This window comes from Monodon monoceros, unplaced genomic scaffold (genome assembly GCF_005190385.1).
Source record: "Monodon monoceros isolate NGI ecotype Baffin Bay Population unplaced genomic scaffold, NGI_Narwhal_1 Super_Scaffold_5, whole genome shotgun sequence".
NCBI lineage: Eukaryota > Metazoa > Chordata > Mammalia > Artiodactyla > Monodontidae > Monodon > Monodon monoceros.
The window spans coordinates 51,179,021-51,205,180 of NW_021703782.1; the positions used below are offsets into that span (position 1 = coordinate 51,179,021).

Sequence of the window (26,160 nt, forward strand, 5' to 3'; positions counted from 1 at the left end):
TTATTCTAAGAGATGGAAAATCCCTCCACGGGTCCTCTGCTTAGGGACCTGGCATCACATAAGCTTTCCTCCTTGTCTGGAGTAACAATTTCAGCTTGGGAGTGAGAATAATTAACCAGTATGGAGATGTCTGTGGGTATGTGTGTGTGTGATGGTGTACCACAAATGCTATGTATTATTCTTCCATCCTCAACTTTTCATTTTTGCCTTTTTAGGTGATAGAGTTAGTTGGTTGCATTAAATATTGTTTTGATTGTTAAATATGTTAAATACAGCAGACAGTTATGTAACCACAATTACTATACAAAAACTATAGAGATCTACAAATCAATAAAAAAATGACAACCCCATAGCAAAATAGACAAAGGACATGAGCAAGCAGTTTACAAAAGAGGAAGCCAGGATGCCCATTATACATATAAACGATATTCAATTTTGCTAGTAATCAGGAGAATGCAACAGAGAAATGCTATTTTGTAGCCATAAAATTAGACATAATTTTAAAATCTAATAATGATAAGCATATTGAAAAAGTGAATTCTAATACATTGTTATTGGAAGTGAATATTGGTACAACCAACTTAAAGAACAATTTGGAATTATTAGGTGTTGTGGTTTGAATTGTGTCTACCCCCCAAAAGATATGTTGAAGTCACATTGTGAAGTACCTCAGAATGTGACCTTATTTAGAAATAGGATTATTGCAGATGCAAACAGTTAAGATGATGTCACACTTGAGTGAAGCGGGCCTCTCACCTGACGTGAGTGACGCTCCTGTATGGAGATGGCTGCGTCAGGATACAAGGAGAGTGCCATATGACATGGAGGCAGAGATTATAATTATGTGGCCACAAGCCAAGGAAGGTCTGGGGCTGCCAGAAGCTGGAAGGGGCAAGAAAGGGTCCTCTCCTAGAGCCTTGGCCCTGCCAACACCTTGACTGCAGGCTCCTAGCCTCCTGGAACTGGGGGGACAACACGTTCCTGTTGCTTTAAGCCACCCAGTTGCAGGGACTTTGATATGACAGCCTTGGGAAACTAATACATCTAATAAGGCTGACAGTGTGCATACCGGTGATCCACAATTCTACTTACCTTTTTCCCACATTCAAACCAAGAACCTAGCGTTCAAACTGAAGTCTACCTAAAGTATTCGAGGGACCTCAGTGATAGATGTTTGTGTGTATGTACAGAAAGACGGTGGTGAAGAGCAGTCAACTAACGTGGTTTCAGCTCCTTACCCTAGCTTCAACCAGAGCTATTTGTTTTTGGTTCTGATTAACATTTCCCTTGAATAAAGTCTTCCATGACTAAAAATAAGCTTGAAAACAACTGGAATAAGAAAATATTCTTTTGTAAAATGATGACATTTCCTTTATAAAAGCTCTTTGATCTAATTTAAAGCTTTTTCTATTTTCACTTGCTTTATTGTGTTACTATTTTTATCTCTGTACTATACATATGATATTCTTATTTTAGTGAAACCTTTTCTCCCTTCTGGTATTTTTACTCCTGTGTAAGTCTAGTTTTACCCTTGACACATATTGGTAGTACGAATGTATCTGTTGTATTAATCAAGATTCTATTAATCACATTTTTGTTAGCTATTTTTATTTTTTAAGTAAATATTATTTTTTTAAAAAATATTTATTTTTGGCTGCATTAGGTCTTTGTTGCTGCACGTGGGCTTTCTCTAGTTGTGGCGAGTGGGGGCTACTCTTTATTGCGGTGCGCGGGCTTCTCATTGCCGTGGCTTCTCTTGTTGCGGAGCACGGGCTCTGGGCACGCAGGCTTCAGTAGTTGTGGCTTGTGGGCTCTAGAGTGCAGGCTCAATAGCTGTGGCTCATTGGCAGGCGAATTCTTTTTTTTTTTTTTTTGTCTTGCGGTACGTGGGCCTCTCACTGTTGTGGCCTCTTCTGTTGCGGAGCACAGGCTCCGAACGCGCAGGCTCAGCGGCCATGGCTCACGGGCTCAGCCGCTCCGCGGCATGTGGGATCTTCCCGGACCGGGGCACGAACCCGCGTCGCCTGCATCGGCAGGCGGACTCTCAACCACTGCGCCACCAGGGAAGCCCTGGCAGGTGGATTCTTAACCACTGTGCCACCAGGGAAGTCCCAGGAAATATTATTTTTATTTCGTATTGGGGTGCAGTTAATTTACAATGTGTTAGTTTCAGGTGTACAGCAAAGTGGTACATTTTTACATATACATTGTCCATTCTTTTTCAGAGTCCTTTCCCATATAGGTTATTACAGAATATTGAGTAGAGTTCCCTGTGCTATACAGTTGGTCCTTGTTGATTATCTATTTTATATATAGTAGTGTGTATCTGTTAATCTCAAACTCCTAATTTATCCCTCCCCCCGACCTCTCGCCTTTGGTAACCATAAGTTTGTTTTCAAAGTCTGTTTCTGTTTTGTAAATAAGTTCATTTGCATCATTTTTTTAGATTCCACATGAGTTATATCATATAATATTTGTCTCTGTCTGACTTACTTCACTTAGTATGATAATCTCTAGGTCTATCCATGTTGCTGCAAATGTCATTATTTCATTCTTTTTTATGGCTGAGTAATATTCCATTGTATATACGTGCCACATCTTCTTTATCCATTCCTCTGTTGATGGACATTTAGGTTGATTCCATGTCTTGGCTACTGTATTGTAAATAGTGCTGCAGTGAATCTTGGGGTGCATGTATTTTTTTTTTGCATGTATATTTTTGAATTATGGTTTTCTCCAGATATATGCCCAGGAGTGGGATTGCTGGATCATATGGTAGTTTTATTTTTAACTTTTTAAGTAAACTCCATACTGTTCTCCATAGTGGTTGTTCCAATTTGCATGCCTACCAACATTGTAGGGGGGGGTTCCTTTTTCTTTACAATATCAATCAAGAGTCTATTAATCACATTTTTGTTAGCTATTTTAAATAATTTATTAACAATTGTAACCAGTTTTGGATGGCATGAAATATGGATCAACGTTCATTATTTATTTATTTATTTTTGCATATGAGTATCCCATTTTTCCAGCATGCTTTGTTGAAAAGATTATCCTTTGCCACTCAATTGCCTATGTAACTTTGTTAAAAATCAGTTGACCATGTATGAATGAGTCTGTTTCTGGACTCTTTATTCTGTTCCATCAGTATATTTGTCTCTCTTTAGACCAATATCACACTCTTGATTACTGTGGCTGTGTAATAACTCTTGGAATGAGGTAGTACTCTGACTTTGTTCTTTTTTTTTCAAAGCTAATTTTGGCTATTCTAGGTCCTTTGAACTTCCATATAATTCAAAGTTATGGATCATAGACCTAAATGTAAAACCTAAAACTGTAAAACTTCTAAAATAAAGCCCAGGGGAAATTTTTGTCATTGCATGTTTAGGCAAAGAACTTTTACATATGATACCAAAAGCATGGTTCACAAAAGTAAACATTGATAAATTAAATTTTATCAAAATTAAGAACTTCTGCTCTTCAAGAGATACTGGTAACAGAATGAAAAGTCAAAAAATAGGAGAAATACTTGTAAATCATATGTCTAACAAAGAACTTGAATTATGGAGTATTAAAGAACTCTCAAAACTCAATAATAAGAAAATAAACAACCCAATATAAAATGGGAAAATAATTTGAAAAAAACACCTCATCAAGTAAGATATGTAGATGGCAAATAACAACATGAAAAGATGTTTCATATTTTAGGGAACCACAAATTAAAACCACAAGGAGATACTATCTCATACTTATTAGAATATCTAAAATTAAAAAGATTGACCATGGCAAGTGTCAGGGAAGATATGGAAGAATTTCAACCCTCATACACTTCTGGTAGGAATATAAAATGGTATAGCCACTTTGGAAAACAACTAGGCAGTTTTTTATAAATGTAAGTGTGTACTACCATATGATCCAGTCACTCTGTTCCTAGGTTTTTATCCAAAGAAAAATAAAAGATATGTTTATACAGTGGTATATGAATACGCAAATGTTTATAGTGGATTTATTTATAAACTGGAAATAGTCCAAATGCCCATCAACAGACGAATGGATAAACAAATCGTGGTACATCCATACAGTGAATACTACTCAGCAATAAAAAGGAATGAACTGTTGATGAATGCACCAGTGTGAATTCTCCTCTAGGTTTTCTTTGGACAGCATTTTCCCCTTACTGTGTTTCAGCAGCACTACAGGTCTTTCACTTCCTCAGCTGTGACCATCTCATTCCCATCTCTTTGCTTTATGTTGTTGTTTTTATCTAGAACACACCACCTCCTCTTTAGTAAGCGAAATTATATTCATCCTTAAGGTTCCAATTTATACTTCAGCTCCTCTGAGAAGCTTTCCTTGACCATGTATGTCATTTTTATGTGTTCCTGTGTGATTCTATCAGAATAGCAGAGTGTGATTTAATCTAGAAAGACGTAGATTTTGGTGTCAAGCAGACCTCTCTCAAAAACTCCAGTCTGTGCTTTCTTAGCTGTTTGACTTGGAATAAGTTACAGTGCCAGGCTAAGCCGCAGTTTTCTTCAGTTGTCAAGTGATCCTATTAAGTTTTATGAAAATTAGAGGAGAATAATGCATATAAACCATTTAGCATGGTGCTCGAGTTTTGGTTTTTTTTAGTATTCATGATAGCTTTATTTTACTGAATTTTTGTTTCTTGTTTATCATTCTCTACCATAACATATAACATAAGTTCTGCTTGAGAAGAGCTGTCTTTCTTATTAATGGTTGCATCCCTAGAATCTAGTAAAATGTCTGGCAAATAATAGGGGAATGAATGTAAGGATGAAACTTAAGCCCTTATTTTCTCATTAGGAAAGATGTCGCACTGTTATCGAAATGCTGTCCACTCTCGTAATCCTCAGGCTGCCACAGAAGCAGAAGTAGCCCGTGTCCAGTGTGGCTCACTCCCTGACTGCAGTTAATTGGCTGAGGGATCGGTTGCCACTCTAACTGGACCAATACGTCTGTGGTTTAGGTTTTTCACTTTGGCTCAAGAGATCACTGGTCTAATCTTTCTTTGTGGGGTGGAGGCTGTAAAATGTAAACCTTGGGAGTTCTCAGTGACCTTATTTTTTGCCACACTGGAGGGAAAAAAAAGACTACACTGAAAACAATAGTGAAGCTATTGCAAGGGAAAAGGACAGTGGACATTGGTAGGAGTGAGGGTGATGGGGTAGCTGAGGCTCTGCACTTAGGGAAGTAAAGGCTAAAGAATAGTGAGATTCGGGTAGTGATTTTTCATATTACCTAATTTTCACTCATTTTATCTTATGGTTGGTGGGGTCTGAGGACATTTGGTTCATTTGAGCATTGGTCCAACATAAGTAGAGATTTTTCTTCTTAGACATGGGATTAGTTATAGTTTCTTAAGTCCTGAAATCAGTGTTACTGCTCATTGATGAAAACAAATGCGACAGCTCATGCCTGTTTAACACTTTCAGTTTTCCTTATTTAAGGCCAAATTCATAAAACAAGTAGAGAAGCATTGTAGTATTAATAGATTAAAAGTTTTAACAAGCCATTGTCTATATCTCATAATCAAGTAATAAACATCTTGTTGTTGTTTTATCCACAGAAGGCAAGATATTTGGCCCTAGATAAGGAAAAAATATTTATAGCCTTTCCAACTCAAATGTAGATCATACATATGTTCGAAGACCATTAAAAAGCAAACATGGGGCTTCCCTGGTGGCGCAGTGGTTGAGAGTCCGCCTGCCGATGCAGGGGACACGGGTTCGTGCCCCGGTTTGGGAAGATCCCACATGCCGCGGAGCAGCTGGGCCCGTGAGCCATGGCCGCTGAGCCCGCGTGTCCGGAGCCTGTGCTCCGCAACGGGAGAGGCCACAACAGTGAGAGAGGCCCGCGTACCGCAAAAAAAAAAAAAAAAAAAGCAAACATGTTGTCTGATTCAAGGTTAGCAGGTTGAAGGGAATTATAAACTGGTTAGGAAAATTCTCTAAGAAATTCGGACGTCTCTGATGAGGATTTGACCTAACCACTAGGCTGAGACATTGATGCTTTTTATCCTTCAGTGTTTGTATTTTGAAAATCTCCAGGCACCTGGAAAATCTTAGAAGGTTCCCTTGCCCCCAGGCTTATCAACTTTTGCAAATCAATGCCTGCAGGCCATCATCGCAACCAATTAGCAGTCAGCCAGGCTCTGCCTCTCAAAGCCAGTTGAGGCTCAGCTGGGAACAACCTGCCATACTCAGACTAGAATGGTAGGGCATCTGAGAAGATTATTTCTGCTGTTATCAGGATAAATTCACATATGTTCTTCCCAAAATACTCCTAAAGCACACATCCATTTAAAGATGCAGCTCATGTCATGAGAAGTAGGAAATATCATACATCAGCTTCTATTTTATTTTCTTTGGGGGGAAAAGTGGCGTGAAGGATTCAGAGTAACAGGCTACAATGATCACTTAAAAATTCTGGCTCTCTCCTTCACAAACATTCTCTTCTTTGACTTTTCCTACTTTTCCCCCATGAGCCTCTGCTTCTCTGTCTGTCTCTCTCTCTTAAAGTCTGATGTTACAAATAGAGAAATACCAGAAGAAAATGGGAACCCATGGCCAAGAAGATCTGCCAGCAGATTTTTATTCAGACAAATTCCTTTTTAAAGAAAATTAAATAAATCTTGTGGGCTCCTGAGTTAGAGTTCCATATTTAGAATTCTTGATTGGTATCTGAAGGTAGATCATAGTGCAAATGAACTTGGTGATATGTAATAGAATATGGAATGGAATTGTCTTGCTATCTTGAAATTTCAGCTGAGCCTCTACCTTAGGACAATAGGTGGGAATTTATCCATATTCTAGAAAGATCTAGCTGCTAGATACATGCATCCAGGACTTATTAACGAGAGAACTGATCCAATGAATGGGACCACCTCTAGAAATCCAAGAGGAGGATCCCTTGAAAGGAGCACTTAGGAGAAGGGAGAGCTCTGACTCTTCTGTTAGCAGGGGCAGGGAAGGGAAGAGGTTTGGCCTGATCCCCATTCACATTCAGGCCCAAATCAGGGAAGCTCTAAGAGAATACAGAGTAGAAATGTGGTGCCTGTAAAAAGTAGAATCTGCCTTCTTCCTGCCAGCTGGGAAGGAGTAAGCTTTAGCACTCACAGTCTAGTCTCTGCAAAGATACTGGGGTAGAGCTTGGTGGGGGTTCTCTCAGAAGAACCTGGCGTGTGTCTCCAGGAATTTGGGAGCATGATTTAAATCAGTGTCTGCTTTTAGCTAGAGAAGTGGTTACTGGCTGAAATAGATATGTGTGGGGAGAGGGGGCCGCAAAGTAAGGGAAACTGTAGATCCACATTAGGTGTGACAAAGATGTTGTGGGTGTTTGAGCCATCTAGAGGGTCCTGTCTGCAGGTTCTTAGCTGTAAGTAGAGGAGATGTACCCAGGGGGAGGAAGGATTTGAAGAGGTCAGCCAGTGAGTGCACTGCCCATGTTAGGGATGCTAAAGAGTCCACCCAGGTGTTCCATTATCCCAGCATGAATGTCTCTGACGTTCTTTCATTCTGCGGATGAAAGCGGATGGAAAATGAATGTACAAACTTAGTCTGCTTTGAATGAAATTGGAATCGACTGGACATTTTAATACCTGAATGAATGTGTCACACAGAGGGGGTGTCTGTAAGGTGTGGAGAAGGGGGGAGCCTGCAGAGCTCTGAAGGTGGCAATGGGAGAAAAATCAAGTTGTCTCCTGTGTGCACTGCAATTGGGGCTAAACATTGTTGCTATTTATTTGTAGCCACCAAGTATCACAGCAAAAATACACAGCTTTGAAAATTATGAGTTAACATTTTGACCTCAGAAATTAAATGATAATTGGGTCATGAAGTTTTCACTCTTTGAACTCAATGGAACAGAAAATAAAGCCTCCTGTTTCCCCTGCATCTGTATCCTCTAGTTAATCAGATTGTATGAAGTGGCACAAACACCCAGAGGAACAGAGACCCATCTGAGGGTAGGAGGAGCTGCCAGTCTTTATTTCCATCCATTCTTCGATAAACATCTGTCTCTACATGGTATCTTTAGTTCATGTTACTCTTTTCAAGTCTTTTAAAAGTCTTTAGATGCAGTGCTACAGGTTGGTGATGTTAAAGTGTATATTTTTGTAGCATGGAGAAAAATAGCTTTTTGACAAAGATAAATAAAAGGTTATGCTGCTGGTGAAGGGTTTTGGACTATTTTGTTTGATGAAGAATTTACTAGTAATCTACTCCACTGCCTTTCCTCATTGACCTTTAAGCTTTCATTCTAAACATGAAATTGCAGTTAGACTGGGTGTGGGTGAGAATGTCACGTATTCAAAATCTTTCCACTTCAGCCAAAACTTCCTGTGGGCGGAAACCCTTTAATGTAGAGCTTAAATGGGGACGAGGGAGTAGTACTCATGTTGTGTGCAGTCAGTGCTGTGATAAACATTGAAAATCATCCTTCCGATAGAATAAAACAACGTAAGTCTTAAACTGATTCCATAAACCCTGGTACCTGCTGGTACCTGGTACTCGGCATACTCATATTGTGGAATAGAGGGTCAAATTAACTTTTACATCTCCTGTGAAGCAACATTGGGAGAGTAACACAAAATCACTGGGAATCCTTTTGATTCAGATAATGACACTTGCAGTTTGGCCTGCCTTCAAAGCACAATAAAAATCCTGGCCGTGTTAAATGGGACAATCTCAGGAGACTACAATTCTTATCCTCTCTATCTCCACCTTCTCCTCCTTGTCTGTACCCATCTTACTTCTCTGCTTAAAAATCATCACTTTTCACTGACTCCCAGGTGGACTCCAAACCTCCCCCTTGGCACCAAAACCTCTAGAATCTGGCTCCAACCTACCTATCGTTGTAGGGTCCGTTCCTGTGTCAGATTGTGTTTTTCAATATGCCTGTAACAAGTTCTCACATGTTATTTTTAATATGACCTTGGCATTCCCCCTATGAAGTAGTGGGGTCTATATCCCCTCCCCTGGAAACTGGGTCGACCTGCATGACTAGTTTAACCAAGGGAATCTGTGAAGGTACATATAGTAGGCTGGATAATTGCATTCCAGAAATGGCCCTGGCCAAATCCCTGAGACCTGTGACTGTGTCACATTGCATGGCAAGGGAATTTATGTATGGAATTAAAGTTTTGAACCTTAAAATGGGTAGATTATCCTGGATCATCTGGGTTGACCCATTCTAATCACATGAGCTCTTAAAAGCAGAGAATGTTCTCTGGCTACACTCAGAGGAATGTGTCAGAAGGGGAAGTCAGAGAGATTTGAAGTGTGGGAAGGATTCGTCCTGCCATCGTTGGAGGATGCCAATGGAAGGCATGAGAAGAAACGCGGGCATACCCTAGGAGCAAAGCCAGGCTCCTGACAGCCAGCAAGGGACAGGGACTCAGTTCCTCAGCGAGGAAGAACTGAATTCAGCCAACAATGTAAATTAGCCTGGATTTATCCTCAGAGTCTCTGGAAAAGAACACAGCCTGTGAATACCTTGACTTCGGGCGTTGAGACTCTAAGCAGATGACCCAGTGGAGCCACAGTATATGTGGACTTCTGACCTACAAAATTGTCAGATAATAAATAGATGTTACTTTAGGCCACTACATTTGTAGTCATTTATTATAATAGCAATGGAAAACTAATACAGTAGATGAGGTTTAAGTCCCCATATAGGGATCAGATGCTCTAGAAACTGTCTTATATCTACCTAATGAAATATCCCACCATTTCTCTGCCTGAACGGGTTGCTACCGAAAGATTTCTTCGCTCATCCACAAACTTCAAATCACCTGCACGCCTCATGCCTCTCTACCTGGAGCCTGCTATGACTTTTGGTTGCATGTAAAGTTTAAAATCCGGGTAGACTTTATTCGATGTAGTCAGTAATAAAAAAGGTTGAATACAGAGAGTGAGAAACAGGGAAAAGAGAGAATAAATCAAATCAGAGTTTGAATCTGAAAATCATCAAGGAAACCAGGTAAATCTGTCTTATAAATTTCCAAATGTGTAATCACATTTAATAGGTACCAGCTTCCATTCTAACTCATTTCCCTTTTATTTTTGTATTGTTCCTTTTTCATTTCATTATTTTTTCTCTCCTACTTTTCCTTCCTCTAGAAAAACTCATGGGAGTGTGCTATTAGCTATCATGAGCTGACATGCCAACTCACTATGGAAAATTTTGACAATGAAAACTACCAGGTCAACCAGATTTCTCCCTTCATAGATATTTTCTCAGTATACATTTGAAAAAATGCATGATGAATTGATAAGATTAAAATAGTTTGGTTGACACCAATCATAACAGGGAGCTTAAGAAACCCAGCTGAGTTCTTTCAAATGGTGCTGCCTTGTGTTTTCACTGCATATAGTTGAAAGTCCCTGAGGTAAATCACCTGCCCGCAAACGAAGAAATCACACACATGCCCGTGGGCCTCTGTTAATTCTCAGTCGTTAGCCCCGTTGTTATTTGAGTCTAGACAATTTATCCTTGGAAATACTCTGAGATTTCTGAAGAAAGGCATTCTATAATTCTAGAGCAGAGTCACTATTTAAATGATTCTTCCAAATTGCGCTCCTATATTTCTGAATATTGCCAAGCATCAAACCAGTATCTTTCAGGTGTTAACAAAAAGTCATTTTTTAGCTACCTGTCATTGTAGTTCAGTTTATGCTCTTTGACAAGGTTTGGTTCTGTATTTCTTCAAAAGTGTGTAATAATCCAAGGTGAGCTAGTAAATGTCTAAGGCACAATTCAATGGAGGCCGTGAAAATTAAGGTGTTCATGCTTTAGAAAGCAACTTTATTTATGTATTGGTTTGACACTGTATCTGGAAGAAGCAGAGCGAGTATGATGAAAGTTGTTTTTTTTTGTTTTTTTTTGTTTTTACAAAAATTCAAGCCAGACAGATCAGATTGGCAACAGAGGTAAAAGTGACTCTGTGATGTCTGATAAGAAACATTTCTTGAACTTGTCACATAAAACATTCTGTTATGCTTCAGGCTGTTGAAAATAATTTCTTGCACAGGGCAGTCACCTGAGGCAATTTTGTTGTTCAGCAACAGGACAAATGCACAGCTCGGAGGTGGAAAATTTGGGTTATCGTGAAATTGTAACCATTACCCACACTGAATAAGAGTGAGTCAGTCAAGTGAGAACTATTGCAATGTGGATTAACCTACTTTCACTTTTTGATGACTATTCCTACCACTGCAAAGATCAAAGAGTATTTGTCACTGAGAAAATTTCAAACATTCTTTAAAAAGCACATTTCTTTTTTAAAAGTTGATCTGTCCTATATTTATGCCATAAGATATTCAAATTTAAGTATTCTGTTTTATTAACAAATTTGCTCAATCATCTAGAGGCGAGGCTATCAAAGAATGCAGGCGTCAAATGCTTTCATGCAGAAAAGAAGAGGAATAGCTCAAGTCACCTAGGTATTGGCATAAAGATTTCTTGTGATACCTTTGAAGCCAAGTATTTCGTTGAATATTGACCTTGAGAAAAGGAATGGAATTGAAGGCATAGAGGAGGCCAGAGACACAGACAGCAACACAATATGCTGTATCTCTTGCCTCAGAGATTTTGCATTTTACCTATATGGACAAAAAAAATGTTGCCTATCATTTCAGTAAACAAAGAATGTTGCCTGCCACCAAGTCACCAAGTCACCAGCCCCTGCAGCTGCTCGCAGTGGTGTTCCCTGAGGGGAATTCGGAATGGAGAAAAACAGGATACTGGCCCTAGAGAGTTAAGATGCATATTGAAGGAATAATTTCAGTGAGCCCAGACTCTTGCATCTTCCCTTACATAGAAAAACTCTAAAGTCATTAACTTGAGATGTCTAGTTTTTGTGATTAGCGGTAATCTTTTGATGTTCAACCAATTTTCTTTTCAGCAAAACCCCCTTCAAACAGTCCCTCAGAGCGATCTGAGAGGCTGCCTTCCCGGGCTGTAGTCCTCAGTAATGCCCTGAGTAAAACATACTTCTCAGATTTTAGGTTGTGCATTTTTTTTTCTCAGCTGACACTTAGAGGGAACTAGTAATTCTGACTCTGAGACTTTTTCCAGGTTTAGGTGAGTTTGAAATGAGTAACTGAGCATGGTCATAATCAAGTAGCAAGATGAGAATTAAACAGAAGCAGGAAGGCTTTGGTTGAGCTGCTACATTTCCCCAACTCTTTCTTCTGTTTGTACCAGCTACAGAATCTACTCACATACTGGCAGAGAATTTGAGTGGTAAGAGGAGTGGAGACTCAGGTATCTGTCATCCCAACTCTCGTCTCTAGAACATTCACAGAATATGTATCAGAACCCATTAGCTGAATGATACTATAAAAATTTGGTGCTGGGATATTATAAACCATTAATTAAATGGTCAAAAGGTAATACCAAAAGTGAATTTGAATTTCTTCATATTATTAAATGCATTTTTTTTGCTCAAATACTATAAAATGGTTAAGATAATGAATGAGAAAATGATACATATATGTTGTGGTGTTGTTTAATTTTTTACATAGCCCAGTTATTTAAATAAGTGTTGCTGCTTGGATTTCACAAAGACTAGACTTCACCACGCTAACAGTCAGACTTGGTCTTGAGCTGTAATATATGAAACCTGGTAGAAATATGGTAGGATTAATTAGCCTGTTTCCAGGGGAAGTGTTAGCCAAGTTCAGGAATTTCCTTTACACATGGGGCCATAGTGGGGAACTTATTTTCATCATCTCCTAGGTTCAGGGAAAAGACCAGAAAATATGGGAGACGGTGAAGGGGCTGAGAGCATTCGTGATGCCTTCTCCAGAAGAGGTGGGGGGGACTGTTTTCCTCTTTCCTCCTGTTATTCTGTTTGCCAAGATTATTCCACTGAGCCACATATACTGAGCGTATCTCAGAGGGTACAGAAAGTGGAAAGTACACGTGGACGTTGTAGGCAACATGGAAACCTTGCAGATTACCTAGCCTTGGAACATGCAAGCCCCCTGAGGGCCTTGGGTAACTCTGGGCGGAGAGAAAACTTCTGGGATCCAGCACAGAAGCTTCTGAGAACTAGCACGTGGGGTTGCCTGGTAGTCTGCAGTTATACACAGTTCACCAAAACAGTTTCTAATGTAAATGCAAGTTATATTATACATCTGGATATTACTTTCTGTTAATATCCTATTAATTTTCTCCTGAGAAATAGTATATCATCATGGTTAAGAACACAGACTCTGACTGCCTAAATTTGGATCCTTTTATACCACCGGTGAGCTATATTTGGATAAATTACTTCTCCATTTCTTCATCTAAAAAATAGGGTAACAGGAATACTGTATCATAGTGTCTTGAGGACTAAATGGCTTTTACACTTAGGATATTGCCTGGGACATAGTGAAGCACTGAACAAGTGTTCTTATTATTACTATTACATGCTTCTTTTAAGTTTGTATCTCACAGTAGGAGCTGTACCTTACTTTTCATCAACAAATAGCTTCCTGGGTCATTAGGAGGGAAGATTCAACTCACAGGTAATATTCTGTGAATCTTTCTGTGAAACTACCCAGAAGGTCATGGAGTGGTTCTCTTAGGCATTAAATTACCTGTGCTACTCCAACCAACAGATTTGCTGTGCCTAATTCTTGACTTTGCCATTAGTTATGCAGAGCAATGTTATCTTGATAAATCATTCAGTATATGTATAGAACTTAAACAGATTAAAATATGGCTTTCTGTATTTATTTTAAATGGATGTTAGTTTCCAGTTATTTTCTTTTGCCCAAGATTCTGACTTGAAGGTTTTAATGACTTTTAGATATTTGTTTTGATTATACAAGTATTTCATGTTCATCATAAAAATGAGAAAATTTGAATAAAAGAAGAAACTATTGCCCAGAATATAACCAAATGATGGCCACTGTTAACTTAATGTTTGTTCTTTTAAATATTCTTCCTCTGAGTCACCACCCCTCATGTGCACACAACACATTTTTCTCCCCAAACTGTATTTTATTATACGTATTACTTTATAACTTGATTGTTTCACTATGCAATATATCATGAACATATGTCCCTATCTTTTATTATAGTTTTATAGAATACCTTTGTAATACTCTATCTTGTGAATGTACCAAAATCTTTTACATCTACTCCCTTATGTCAGACACTTAATCTCTTTTTAATGCTGCACATTATAAACAAAGCTGTGACAAACATCAAAAGAGAAAAAAAGGGAGACTGCTTTATCGACTCCATGATGCCTGATTTCAGAGAATGGAATATAACATAACTGAAGTATTTTCCAACTGTAGATGAATTAAATGCTCCACTTAATACATTATGTGTTAAGAACGAGGTTATCAGAGACCTTTAAGTCATTTTAGAACATCTGATGACATTGATAAAGAATGGCTATGTTTATTAGTCATACTTCTAGACATAAATTCTCATACAATAAGTTCCTTTCCTTATAACAAGTCATTCTATGATAAATTTAGCCCCCCCCCGCAAAAGAAGAAACACATATATACATCTTGTGATAAAATGGGCATTATATTACAAAATATTATCAGATATATACTTACTGGTTTTGATAAACAATTACAAAAAATAGCTTGAGTGAACTGAATAAAACATCAAAGGTATATAAAACTCTCTCAAGTGATCATTTTTCCAAGATGATATAAAAAAGTATTTCATGTACATTCAAAATTTTTTAAGACTTTTTGAAAGTTCATTTTTATTTAGCTCAGAAAATTTTGCTCTTAATACCTTGGCAGATTTAGATACCTGCTCATTGCATATATTTATTTTAATAGAGTTTATCTCACATGCTCATGGTTCTTAGATCTGGAAGGAGCCTCTTTATTGATTTCAGAGTTTTAATCTATATTAAAGTCAACAAGAAAAGTACATTTTCAAAAGAAAAAAAACAGCAAAGATGTAAAAATTTGGGAGGTGTGTTAAAGGAGAACTGGAAATTAACTCTGGGATGTGGTAAGGCATCTATAAGCTCAAATCAGCATTCCTTGGCAAGTGGTATTTACAGTCCAGCAGGTATTACTGAAAAGGAGTTCACAATACAGGCCATGCATAATAAATTCTGCCATCTAAGCATTTGTTGGCAGTCACATCCAGCCACATCATGTCCCTAGGTAAACGTGTTCTGTTTGAACCAACTCTAATTGGAACTCAGCTAACTAACGTGTAGGTACTTTTGTAATTAAGAAGCTGAAGGGTCTTCCTCATTAGAGAGCCCTGTAAAGGATACTCAGAGCTCCGCCTCCCAGCTTCCTGTTTCAAATCTGCTGCGTACGGCTGCCAACAGAACGGTAAGAGAAGTCTGCTTTAAACATTTTTTTTCATGAGTTAAAATAGAAGCAAAGATCTGTTCTTTAGGGCCAACTTCTTTCCATTTTCAGGGCTTTTACAGGACTTCAAAGCACATACTTTTTTTTTTTTTTTTGGTGGTACACGGTCTTCTCACCGTCGCGGCCTCCCGCGTTGCGGAGCACAGGCTCCGGACGCGCAGGCTCAGCGGCCATGGCTCACGGGCCCAGCCGCTCCGCGGCATCTTCCCGGACGGCGGAACACGGGCAGGCGGACTGTCAACGACTGCGACACCAGGGAAGCCCCAAAGCACATACATTTAAAAAAGTGTTTTGCTAAAACCTTCCAGGAAACAAACACACACACACACACTCACCCCCACCCCCTTAGGCTGGGTGGAATTTATTTTGACCCAGATATGAAAGAACAAAGCTAAGGAAGTTTACTTCTATTTATTTCTCTCTGAGAATTTTACCAACCAGCCTCCAGTGTTTTCCTGCTAACCGTTATTTCTATAGTTCTCTTATAGAAACCTTAGTTTCTATAGTTTTCTAAACAGTTGCACATCCTGTAGTGACAATTTCCTTCATTCCTTCTTTTGAGAAAAAGTAATGTAAGATAAGTCACACCTGGGCTCCCCTGGTGGCGCAGTGGTTGAGAGTCCGCCTGCCGATGCAAGGGGGCGCGGGCTCGTGCCCGGTCCGGGAGGATCCCACGTGCAACGGAGCGGCTGGGCCCGTGAGCCATGGCCGCTGACCCTGCGCGTCCAGAGCCTGTGCTCCGCGGCGGGAGAGGCCACAACGGTGAGAGGCCCGCGTACCGCAAAAAAAATAAAATAAAAATAAAAACAAACAAAAAAACAAAGATAAGTCACACCTGCTTCTTTGAGTTAAGTAGATGGTTTGGAATCAGGATGCACCTGGTCCATCTCCAATGAGAAAGTTTTGTCCAAGAAATTTGATACAACTGGACAGTCAGCAACTTCTACTCATGTGTGAATGCAATACTATTTTTTGCTTGACAGTATCGCAATGGTTCATAACCCTAGCTGCACAGTTAAATATTGAAGGTTTTACTTTTTCTCTCTTTCTATTGATACATAATTTACATTCAAAAGTCCATTTACAAGTTTGACAAATGTATACAGTTGTAAAATGGCCATCACAATTAAGGTATGGAATTTTCATCACTCCAGAAGTTTTCCTCATGCTCGTCTTCAGTCAAGCTCCTTCCTTCATCCCCAGCCACTAGAAACCATCTGTTTTCTGTTCCCGTAATTTTGATGTTTGTAGAAGGTCATATAATGTTATATAGTATATGTCTTGTATGTCTAGCTTTTTAAATTAATGTAAGGCTTTCAAGAGTCATCCATTTTGTTGCATATATCACTAGTTTGTTCCTTTTAATTGTTGAATAGTATTCCACTTATAGATAAATCACAGTTTGTTTATTTGCTGGTTGACATTTGGATTGTTTACAGTTTGGGACATTTACAGCTTAAGCTGCTACACTGATTCACACACAGGTTATTGTGTGGACACATGTTTTCAGTTTTCTTGGGTATAAACCTGAACCTGGCTTATTATAGTAAATGCACATTTACCTTTATTAAAAAAAAAAAAGCCAAACTGTTTTTCAAAGTGACTGTACCATTTTGCATTCCCTCTAGCAATGAATGAGAGTTTGTTTTTTCTACTTACTTACCAAAATTTACTATGACCAGTTTTTATTAGTAATTCTAGTAGTTGGGTAATAGTATCATAGTGGTTTTAAAATTGCATTTTCCTAATGATTAAGATGAAGAGCATCTTTTATGTGCTTATTTGCCATTTTTTAATCTTCTTTGGGTTCTTTTTATTGAATTTTAAAAGTTATTTATGGGTTTTTTCTAGAAGTTTTATAGTTTTAGCTCTTTTATTTGGGTGTATAATCTATTTTGAGTTAATTTTTGTACATGGGGAGCTAAAAGTTGTGGTTCATTCATTTTGCAATTGGCTATCCTTCATTGTTGATCTACCATTATCTTGGGCTAGTGTGGGACTTGGGGTCCCAGAGGAGAGTGTTTCTCAGTGTTTCAGCTCCACCCCCCCAGCCTTCATCTTGCACACCTGCATCACGGAAGGGCTCTTTCTCCAGGCTCTTGCCCTCCCCCAGTGCACAACTATATTTCTTGCTATGTAGTGCAAGCCTTATGATGGCAACATGGGTGGTTTCTCACTTCTCCTACTCCACCTTCAATCTTAGGCAGGTCCTGTACACCTGAGCCTCGGGAGAAGGGTTTTCTCGGCATTCCTGCACGTTTCCCAGTGCAAGCAGATCCCCTTGCTTCTCCCCATGGTGCCAGTTAAATTCTATCACATGTAAGTGGGAGATCTTGGGTGCAATTACATTTCTTTCCCTTCACGTTTTGCAGCCAAGTACTGCCTTGAAAAGGGCAGAATGTTTTGCACAAATGGGATTTTTGCCACTTCCCCAGCTGCAGCTGATCTTTGCCCTGGATGAGGGGTGGAAGGGTCCTCCCCCAGAGCAAGTCAGCTTTGCCTTACGGAAAATAAAGTCAGCTCTGGGACATGGAGACGTTTCTTGCCCCTTGTCCAATGGCAGGTGGCTTTTGCTTTGAGTTTGAAAGGGATTCAAGACATAGGAGTGTTTGTGCCCGTCTCTAGTGGCAGCCAATCATTTCTTTATATTCAGAGTTTCTAGAGAATAGATGGGCATCTGCGGGTATTCCTGCTCCATTCTCAATCTTTGGCAAATCTCACACACTTGTGTTACTGGAGGAGGAATACAGGTCCTCAGCCCTGCCTCCAATCTTTCTTATGCGTGCTTGGTAGAGGCCCTTGACAAATATTGCAGGAGTGGATATAGACTCCACTTGTATCTGGGGTTCCTAGAGATCCTGAACTGATAATCTAGCCTTCAGTTGATCTCTAGGAATTTATCACAACTTCAAGAGATAAAGGAAGGTTCACCTCTCTTTGGGGCTTCATGTCTCATGCCCTTTTGGCCTTCTCTCTCTGCCCTTTTCCTTCCCAGGGACTGTTCTCCCTGGTCTTTAGATGATCTATTCTCATCTCATTGCATTTCAAATGCTTCTTTGACTTCACAGTCTGCTGCTCAGATCATCAGTTTTGGTTTTATCCTGCTCAGAATATGTATACCTATTTCCCCTTTCTTACCACACAGTTTTCTTGAAAGGCTGGTACCCATCTTTAGGCAGTCAGAAAAGAGACCAGTCAGTAATCGTCTAAAAGAGCTGATTTTCAAGTTTTCAGGGACCCATAGACACACCTATTTGAGAGAACTCATGCTTATTATTATCCCATACTTATGTTATAGCTGTTTTTGAAGAGGAGTCTGTGCAACACAGGTGTATACAATGCTAGTCTCTATAGCTTACAGGTGCGAGTTCTGTTGTCCCTCAAGTGATGGCCCACCTTATTAATCAAAAAGATAACAGATAAACATGATTCATTTCTCTCAAGGACTCGTGTGTTGTGTAACTGAATTGGGGCATTCTTTAATAGTATCCTGTCTTTTAAGAGAACTTTTTATGGTTAAGCAGATCTTGGTGGCCTTGAAGAATTATTTGGCATTGACTTTTATAAAAATATAATGCTTTGGAATATATTTTTATTACAAAAGTGAGAAAAGGAGGAATGTTGTATATGGGAGGTATCATACTATTTTGCATGTTTATTTTCAGAATTTTTCTATACCTCTTTGTATGTTGCAATTGGCTCAAGTCTAAAAAGATAGTTTTCTACATTGAGCTACTGCAATGCTTAGATAATTGAAATGTAGTGTTAGGAATCAGAGAGGATAAACATTCTCTCCTTAAAAGGACAAACAATTGCAAAACGGTAGTTGCTAAACTTAATATTCCTAGTTCAGAAATTAAGATGCAGTTGTTATTTGCAGGAAATTACTGAGAAACGATTCCACAATATCTAACCTATTGACTTGACTCTTCAACTGTCTAAAGGTACACGATCAGCAAGCACCTAAAGTAATTTGTTAAACTCTGTCAGCCTTTAAATTTATCTTCATTTGGCTCTGTATGCCACGATATTAAATGTAATGCTTAATTACATTTTCATTCATTCATATTTATACATTACATACTATGTTTAGGTAGATCTTGCAATAACGCAAACATAACTCAGATATAAACTATATTCAGTAGTTTATTAAGTAAGAGATGCTATGAACCCAAATAATTACAAGACAGGTTAGAAAGCTGTAGGTTGTATTTTAAATCACTGAGATACAATTGTTATAGGCTTTAGAGGTATGAAAGATTAATTCCAGCTGGGAAAATGAGGGAGGACTTCATGGAAATGTGACATTTGGATTCGGAGGATGGATGGGATTTGGATAAATGGAGGTAATGAAGAAAGGAATTCCAAACAAAGCAAAGAGCAGATGCCTGGCAGCCTTTAGAAACAGTTTGGAACAAGAAAGACTTATTTTCAAATGTTAGGTCTGAAATTAATATATACCTATGTACACATTATTTACATTGTAACCTATGTAATTATTTACATTGCTGTTTTCCCCAAACTGTGCTATAAAATTGGATAAAAATGCACTGCAAAACAGAAATTTAAAAGTTTGAATTTCTTCCTATAGTTCTAAAGGCAAGTATAAAGCACATATCCTTTGGAAAAGAGAACCAGGTGATATAAAAATTCCAGAGGAGGGCAGCAAAGATAAAGACAGTAGAATTAACTCAAGTGGAAAGAACAGAGAATCCTGTTTTACAAATTCCATTATTTTCACAGTAGTAAGCATCTCTAAGGTGGATCATCTGTTAGCTTTAAATTATTAATTGGTTTGAAAAAATAAAAAAAATGAAAGCACACATAATTGGTCTCTTTCTTGGTCTGTTTCTTTTATTGCTTTGAAAGACTTATGGTTGTTTGTACTCCTAAAGGATGTTACAAGAGAATTACTCCAGCTGAAACCAATACTAATTCAAGTAGTCCTTTATTTGTTAACTACTGAATGTCTACTATGTGCTTACATTGTATTATGTGGTAGGGATATGATATATAATTTCATTGATAAAATAATGCCTGATTTCATAAAGTTCATACCTGGTTGGTAAATTATTTACTTTACCTATAAATGAACTGGATTGAGCATTATACTCTTACAGCACAGTCATACTTTGATATGAGAATGGAATGAAACCATTGGTGGCAAACCAGAACTTGGGTTGAACTCTGAATATACCCAGGGGAAAGTATGGAATTTAGGGACCATTTTGTAATGATAAAAACATAAAAAGTTTGTGACCTTATATTGAATTAGAAGGTTGTCCGGTTCCTACCTAAAATTTCAGACTAAAGGATACATTTTTCCCACTGTGAAGGAGGGTGTTTTTTAGGTTGTGCTATCTGTATATTGCTACCAAAAACTGCATACAGAATAGAACTATAAAATACTAGATGGTCATAAAGTATGGAAAACATGTTCATATAATGTTATTCAACATACTATATTGAAATGTAATATTAATAAACCCACATATGTGTATTATACCATTATATATATTCACCTATGTTTCCAGACTTTACAGCCATTCTGTAGAATGGTTCACATTTAATTATTTGAATGTAGCTGTATTTGACTATGCTTTTTTCTGACTAGTTGAAGACTGATGGAAGTAAAGTCAAAAGCTACTTTTTAAAGCAAAATTTGTAAAGCAAGAAATGATTTTTTAAAAAAGAAAATTAAGGAATAGAGAATATAGCATAAGCTTCTTATTATTCAGTCTTTTGAAGACTGTGGCTGATTCCTGAATTTCTAAACTCATCTCGCACTTTACCCTCCCCCTGTCTTATTCTCTCGCCCTATTGAACTGCCTGCTCAGAGCCCACAAACACTTGATGTGCTCTCCCACTTCCCGTACTCTGTCTCAAGCTCTTTGTATAAGCCTGAAATAATCTTGCCTGCTCTTTACCCATTGAAATCCTTTGTATCCTGCGTGGCTCAGACCAAGTGTCACTCCTTTCTCTACGTGTCATACCAAAAATGTTTGCCAAATTGTAAATGATCCACAAGTCAATTGTTCTCTGTGCTCCCAGGTCACTTGCCTGGTCTTTTCATCATGGGATTTAATTAAAAGATTTTAACAAGCAAAATATTCATATCAATTATTAGAGCCGATTTGTGAAAAGCTACTTCAGATTTTGTGCATTTGTGGTCTCTTATTTATCAGTGAAAATCTTGGTTTCATATAAACTTTTAATCTTGTCAAAAAAAGTTGATTATCTAAAGAATAATGTGCTCAGGATAATAGAATGTTCCTGTTAATTGAGAATTATAAACGTTCAAGAGACTAGAATAAAGCCTCCTCATTTTCAAAGGATAAGCTCTAGAAATACATGTGAATAAGTAAACCTATTAATCTTGCAGGGGAAAAAACCACATTCTTTTGGGGTTGGGCTGGTATCATCTGAACTGTAGGTTGTAGCCCATTCTTGGCTGTTGAAATAAATTTAGTGTCATTAGCATTATGAAATAGATATACCATAATGTGATAGACTAGCATTTACTAGAAAACATTAGAGTATTTCATTTAATAAGAAGGGTTTTGTGGCCAGTGTAGTTCAGTTATATACATATGCACATGTGTGTTATAGATACATAAATAATATGTATTCCTTACTGGGTGTCATGGTCAAAATGTTTGCAGAACACTTATCTTCAGGGTATCTGAAAAAAAGCTAGTACGTACTAGGTGCTTTCTCCTAGAAGAGCTCTTTGGAGCAGAAACGGTTAGGCAGCACTGGCTGGTTAAGACATTAGCTGGTAGGAAGTGCCAGAAGTATTTAAAATCACAAAGGTTTTCAAGCTAAGAATACATTGTGCATAACTCAGAATTTTTTGATGATTCACCGACCTTTTATAAATTTTGTGGACCACATAGTCATTATCATGACTATCAATTATTAGTATCGAGCAGTGTTCTGGGAAGACCGAGCTAACAGTGTGCCTTAGTTATTAAAAGACTGGAGAGTTTCCTGTATGTGGATGTAAGCCAGGTTAAAATAAAAGGATTATTCTTTTCCCCATGGTTTATAGAGGGTGCATTCCATGCCCCTGAATACCGAGGGGGGAAGTAGTTAAAATGAGAATTTAAGCCCTTTTTGCTTCAGAAAGTTTTAAAATATCAGATAATGAAAGAATAGAAGGCCTGTCCTAGAACAGGTTTTTAATTAGTGGTCCACAAGCCACATTCAATTATCCATATTTTTCCTTTGATATTTTTATTGTTTCAATGGCAGTTATTTTTTTTGAAAGAAATTACTTTGGTATTAAATCATGCTATGGAAGCAGCGTTTCACACACACAATCGTAGTATGGTACGAGAAGCTACTCTATAATTTGGATAGTTGTAATCATCATGTTATGTTACAATGTGTACAATAGACTTCCATTTATAGGAATTAAATAAAACATATCCTGCATTATGCTCGGGGACATCTGTCTTCCTTTGCGTTTGGTCCACTTAACTAGAAAGTGTTAAAAAGAGAAATGGGAAGGAAAGCCACACATTATATCACAGAAACAGTGCTGTGAGGCACCACTCACAGATGGTAAGGTTCTTGACAATGGAAACAAGAAGCCAATGAACTTGAATGTACGTGACATTTTACCACCTTGAAGATACGCTGGCGTATGCCTATCTTCCCTGGGAGAAGAATTTTCAACTTGAGATGCATGAAATTTGAAAAAAAAAAAAAAATGTGTGTTGCAACAGTAAAACTTTATTCTGAATGTGGCTCAGAGCATCCCTTAATAAAGGAAGCCACAATCTGAAGGAACTTGGTGAAGCAGTGGATGATTTGTAACCAGGAACAGGAGAAAAATAGGAAGCAGTGCCTTGGTCATCCAGTGTCATCAACTCCAGAGTTAGTTACATTTCTTGTATAACTTAGAAGAAGGTCGTAGAAGAATTGGCAACAACGGAAAGAGATTGTTCTTGTCTCTGAGTGAAACCAGCTTCTGGTTTTCATCCGCTATGTGCATGCTCATGTCATTAAGGAAGAATTCCTGTTTCTGTGCATCTCACTGGGAATATTCAGAGGTCTTCAAATGGTGTAAAGTTTCCTTGCCAAGCAAAATTTTGTCTGGGTAAAACTCTTGGTATTTTGTGTGTGGTGTAGTACCTAGAGAGCTTGGCAGCCTTTATACTTCATGACTTGGGTGAAGAAAAGAGCTTCACTCACCATGGTGATTTACGACTTCTCTACATCAGGATACATTGTAATAAAAATGATACGCCAGCAATCCCGCAATAGGCCTCCTCTCCTTCCGTGAAAGTTGCTGATTATGTGAGAACTGGGGCCGTAAATCATCATGTCAATGAAGGAACAAAATAAACAGTTCTTACCTACTTCACAGACGTATACTGACTTCTTATAGATCATGTCTTGATATGCTTCACTGATGTTTGGGCAGAAGTTTCACCCTTTGAATCCCAAGAAATGCCTTGAATAATTTAATAAGAATTATTTCATTCATAATGTGACATACGTACAGATTCGGCCTTATGAATGCATTCATTCAGTGTATTTTTTTTTTTTTTTTAATAAAGAGATCTCCTGTTTCAAGGCCCTACAATCAGTGTTATGGATGTTGCTGAAACACTCATATCTTTTGCCCGACTGACATTTTGGGAAAAGAGATCGGAAGACCATTGTGTGGGATTTCTAGTGCTGAGAATGTGCTTCCTTGGCTGGCTCAGAGGGTGACACTGCCTTGTCAGTTTCTTTGCATATAGAAACCTGCAGACATCTAGAAACAGCCATCACACTTGAGATTTACAACTGCCGAGAAGACCTGAGGTTGAAAATGTGGATTTTCATTCCTTCCTCACTGATACGGTGAACGTTGAAGAGGCAGATGTTGTGAAAGACTTCAGTGCAAGGTCACCGCACTCAGCCATATGCAGTGGCCTTGCCTCAGTAATTTGAAGCCAAAAGAAATAAATTTAGTTCAGATGGTCTTGAAGAATTCTAAAGTCCCTTGACTCAGTCTTCCTTGCATGATAAAGTGAACTGTAGGATATCTGCTTTTCTTTGCTCTTATGTCCTTTTGTGGGTCCAGACACTGGGGACTTATGGGCATCCACTTAAAAGATAAGATTAATAGAATGTAAAGGGTTATATAAAAGATAACATACATATTTCCATGTAAAAGACCATGCCATACTTTGAACTTCCTGTTCAAGTTCTAAAGTTTCATCTCTAACCTACACAGTTTTGGTTTGTCAGATACATTTAGGCAACCAGTAGCTCCAGTATAGGTAATAACTACCCCCAAGCCCAACAAATGAAACTCTTCAAAGAATTTTCATCCAAAAAAAAAAGTATATAGTAAATTATATATGAAGGGTAAATTATAGTGATACATTTTCAGAAACATTTTTTTTTCCTTAAAAAGAAAGACCAGGCTTAAGAAAGCGAACTTAATGGACTTGAACTGCACAGCTGCTTTGACTTCTATCTAGCTTGAGGAATCTTGACATTTGGTTTAAAAAAAAAAAAAAAAAAATCTACGTAAAATAGCATATGGAAGTTTCACAATCTTTATTACAGTTTTTGGTGTCTGATGTTAGAGATGCATTGGTAGATTGATTGCAAAAATGACCCCAGTAGTCCACACTTTGCTGTATCTGCGCCATTTGGAGTTTAATTTTGCAGCTGTTCCATACAAAGGTGAGGTCTATTTCCATGTCCCTCGAGTCTAGACCAGCCTTATCAGTTCCTTAGACTAAAGCATATGGTGGAAATGGTGGCATGCCAGTTCTGAATTGAGGCCCCAAGAGGCCTTGCAAGTTTCCACTCACTCTCGTCAACCCTTGCTTTGCCATGAGAAAAGACCACCATGGCGGAGCAGAGTTCAGTCATGTCTCTTAGGCCATCTTAGAGCGTTAAGCCTTCAGTTAACCTATGAGCTGAGTGCTGATGCATGAACAAGCCCAGCTGAAATTAGCTGCGCCCAGCTTACGTCAGCAGAACAGCACAGCTGGCCCATAGACTCATGAAAAATAAGAAATGATTGGTATTTTAAGTCACTCAGTTTGGGGGTGATTACTCAGCCATAGCTAAGTAATACAGAGGTCTAAATAGACCGTACCTACTTTTAAAAAATAAGAGAGCTAGTATAATAATAGATGGTGACAGAAGGTAACCAGGCTTATTGTGGTGATCATTTTGTAATGTGTATAAATATTGAATCACTATGTTGTACACCTGAATTCATATAATATTGTATGTCAGTTATTCAATTAAAAAAGAATTAAAAAATAATAGATGCCGTGTAAGGTATACTATCTACAAGGCACTTCATGCGTACTATCTTTTTAACTCTTACACAGGATGCTCTTTCCAATGTACTATACTGAATCTCTACAGTAACATATCTGAGTTCTTAAGATATGTCTTGACATTTCCCACAAGTGTACATTGTTTTTTAAAGGAAGACTCCTATCCAGCCACATGTACTAAATTTGTCAGGACACTTGTATTAAGTTGAGAGATGAGAGGAAAGTGCTCATTAAATGTTTCATTCATTTTGTACATCCTCTATAACCTTTGGTCATTTTTGGCAATATTTCTAATGGTACACACAGAATTGTTTCTCACTTTCTACACGCATATAAAAAGCAAGATGAAACAAAATCCTGAAAGAGAAAATGACTTTGGAAACCTTTTTATACACTTTTTCAATTTTCAGAGAATCTTTATAATTTCCCCTGGCAAATTTTGGTTGCTCTGAACACGTATAATAGCTGACACAATGAATTAG

At 38.2% G+C, this 26,160-nt stretch overlaps 1 protein-coding gene across 1 annotated transcript in view; it reads left to right on the top strand.

The window, feature by feature from the left end:
• The window catches only part of MPDZ (multiple PDZ domain crumbs cell polarity complex component), a 264,202-nt gene extending 239,299 nt beyond the window's left edge, over positions 1-24,903 (top strand). Inside the window, exon 56 of the transcript XR_003790784.1 lies at positions 23,945-24,903. The gene's annotated coding sequence lies outside the window, so the exon portion shown is untranslated. The remainder of the gene's footprint in view (positions 1-23,944) is intronic.
• The last annotated feature ends 1,257 nt before the right edge of the window (positions 24,904-26,160 follow it).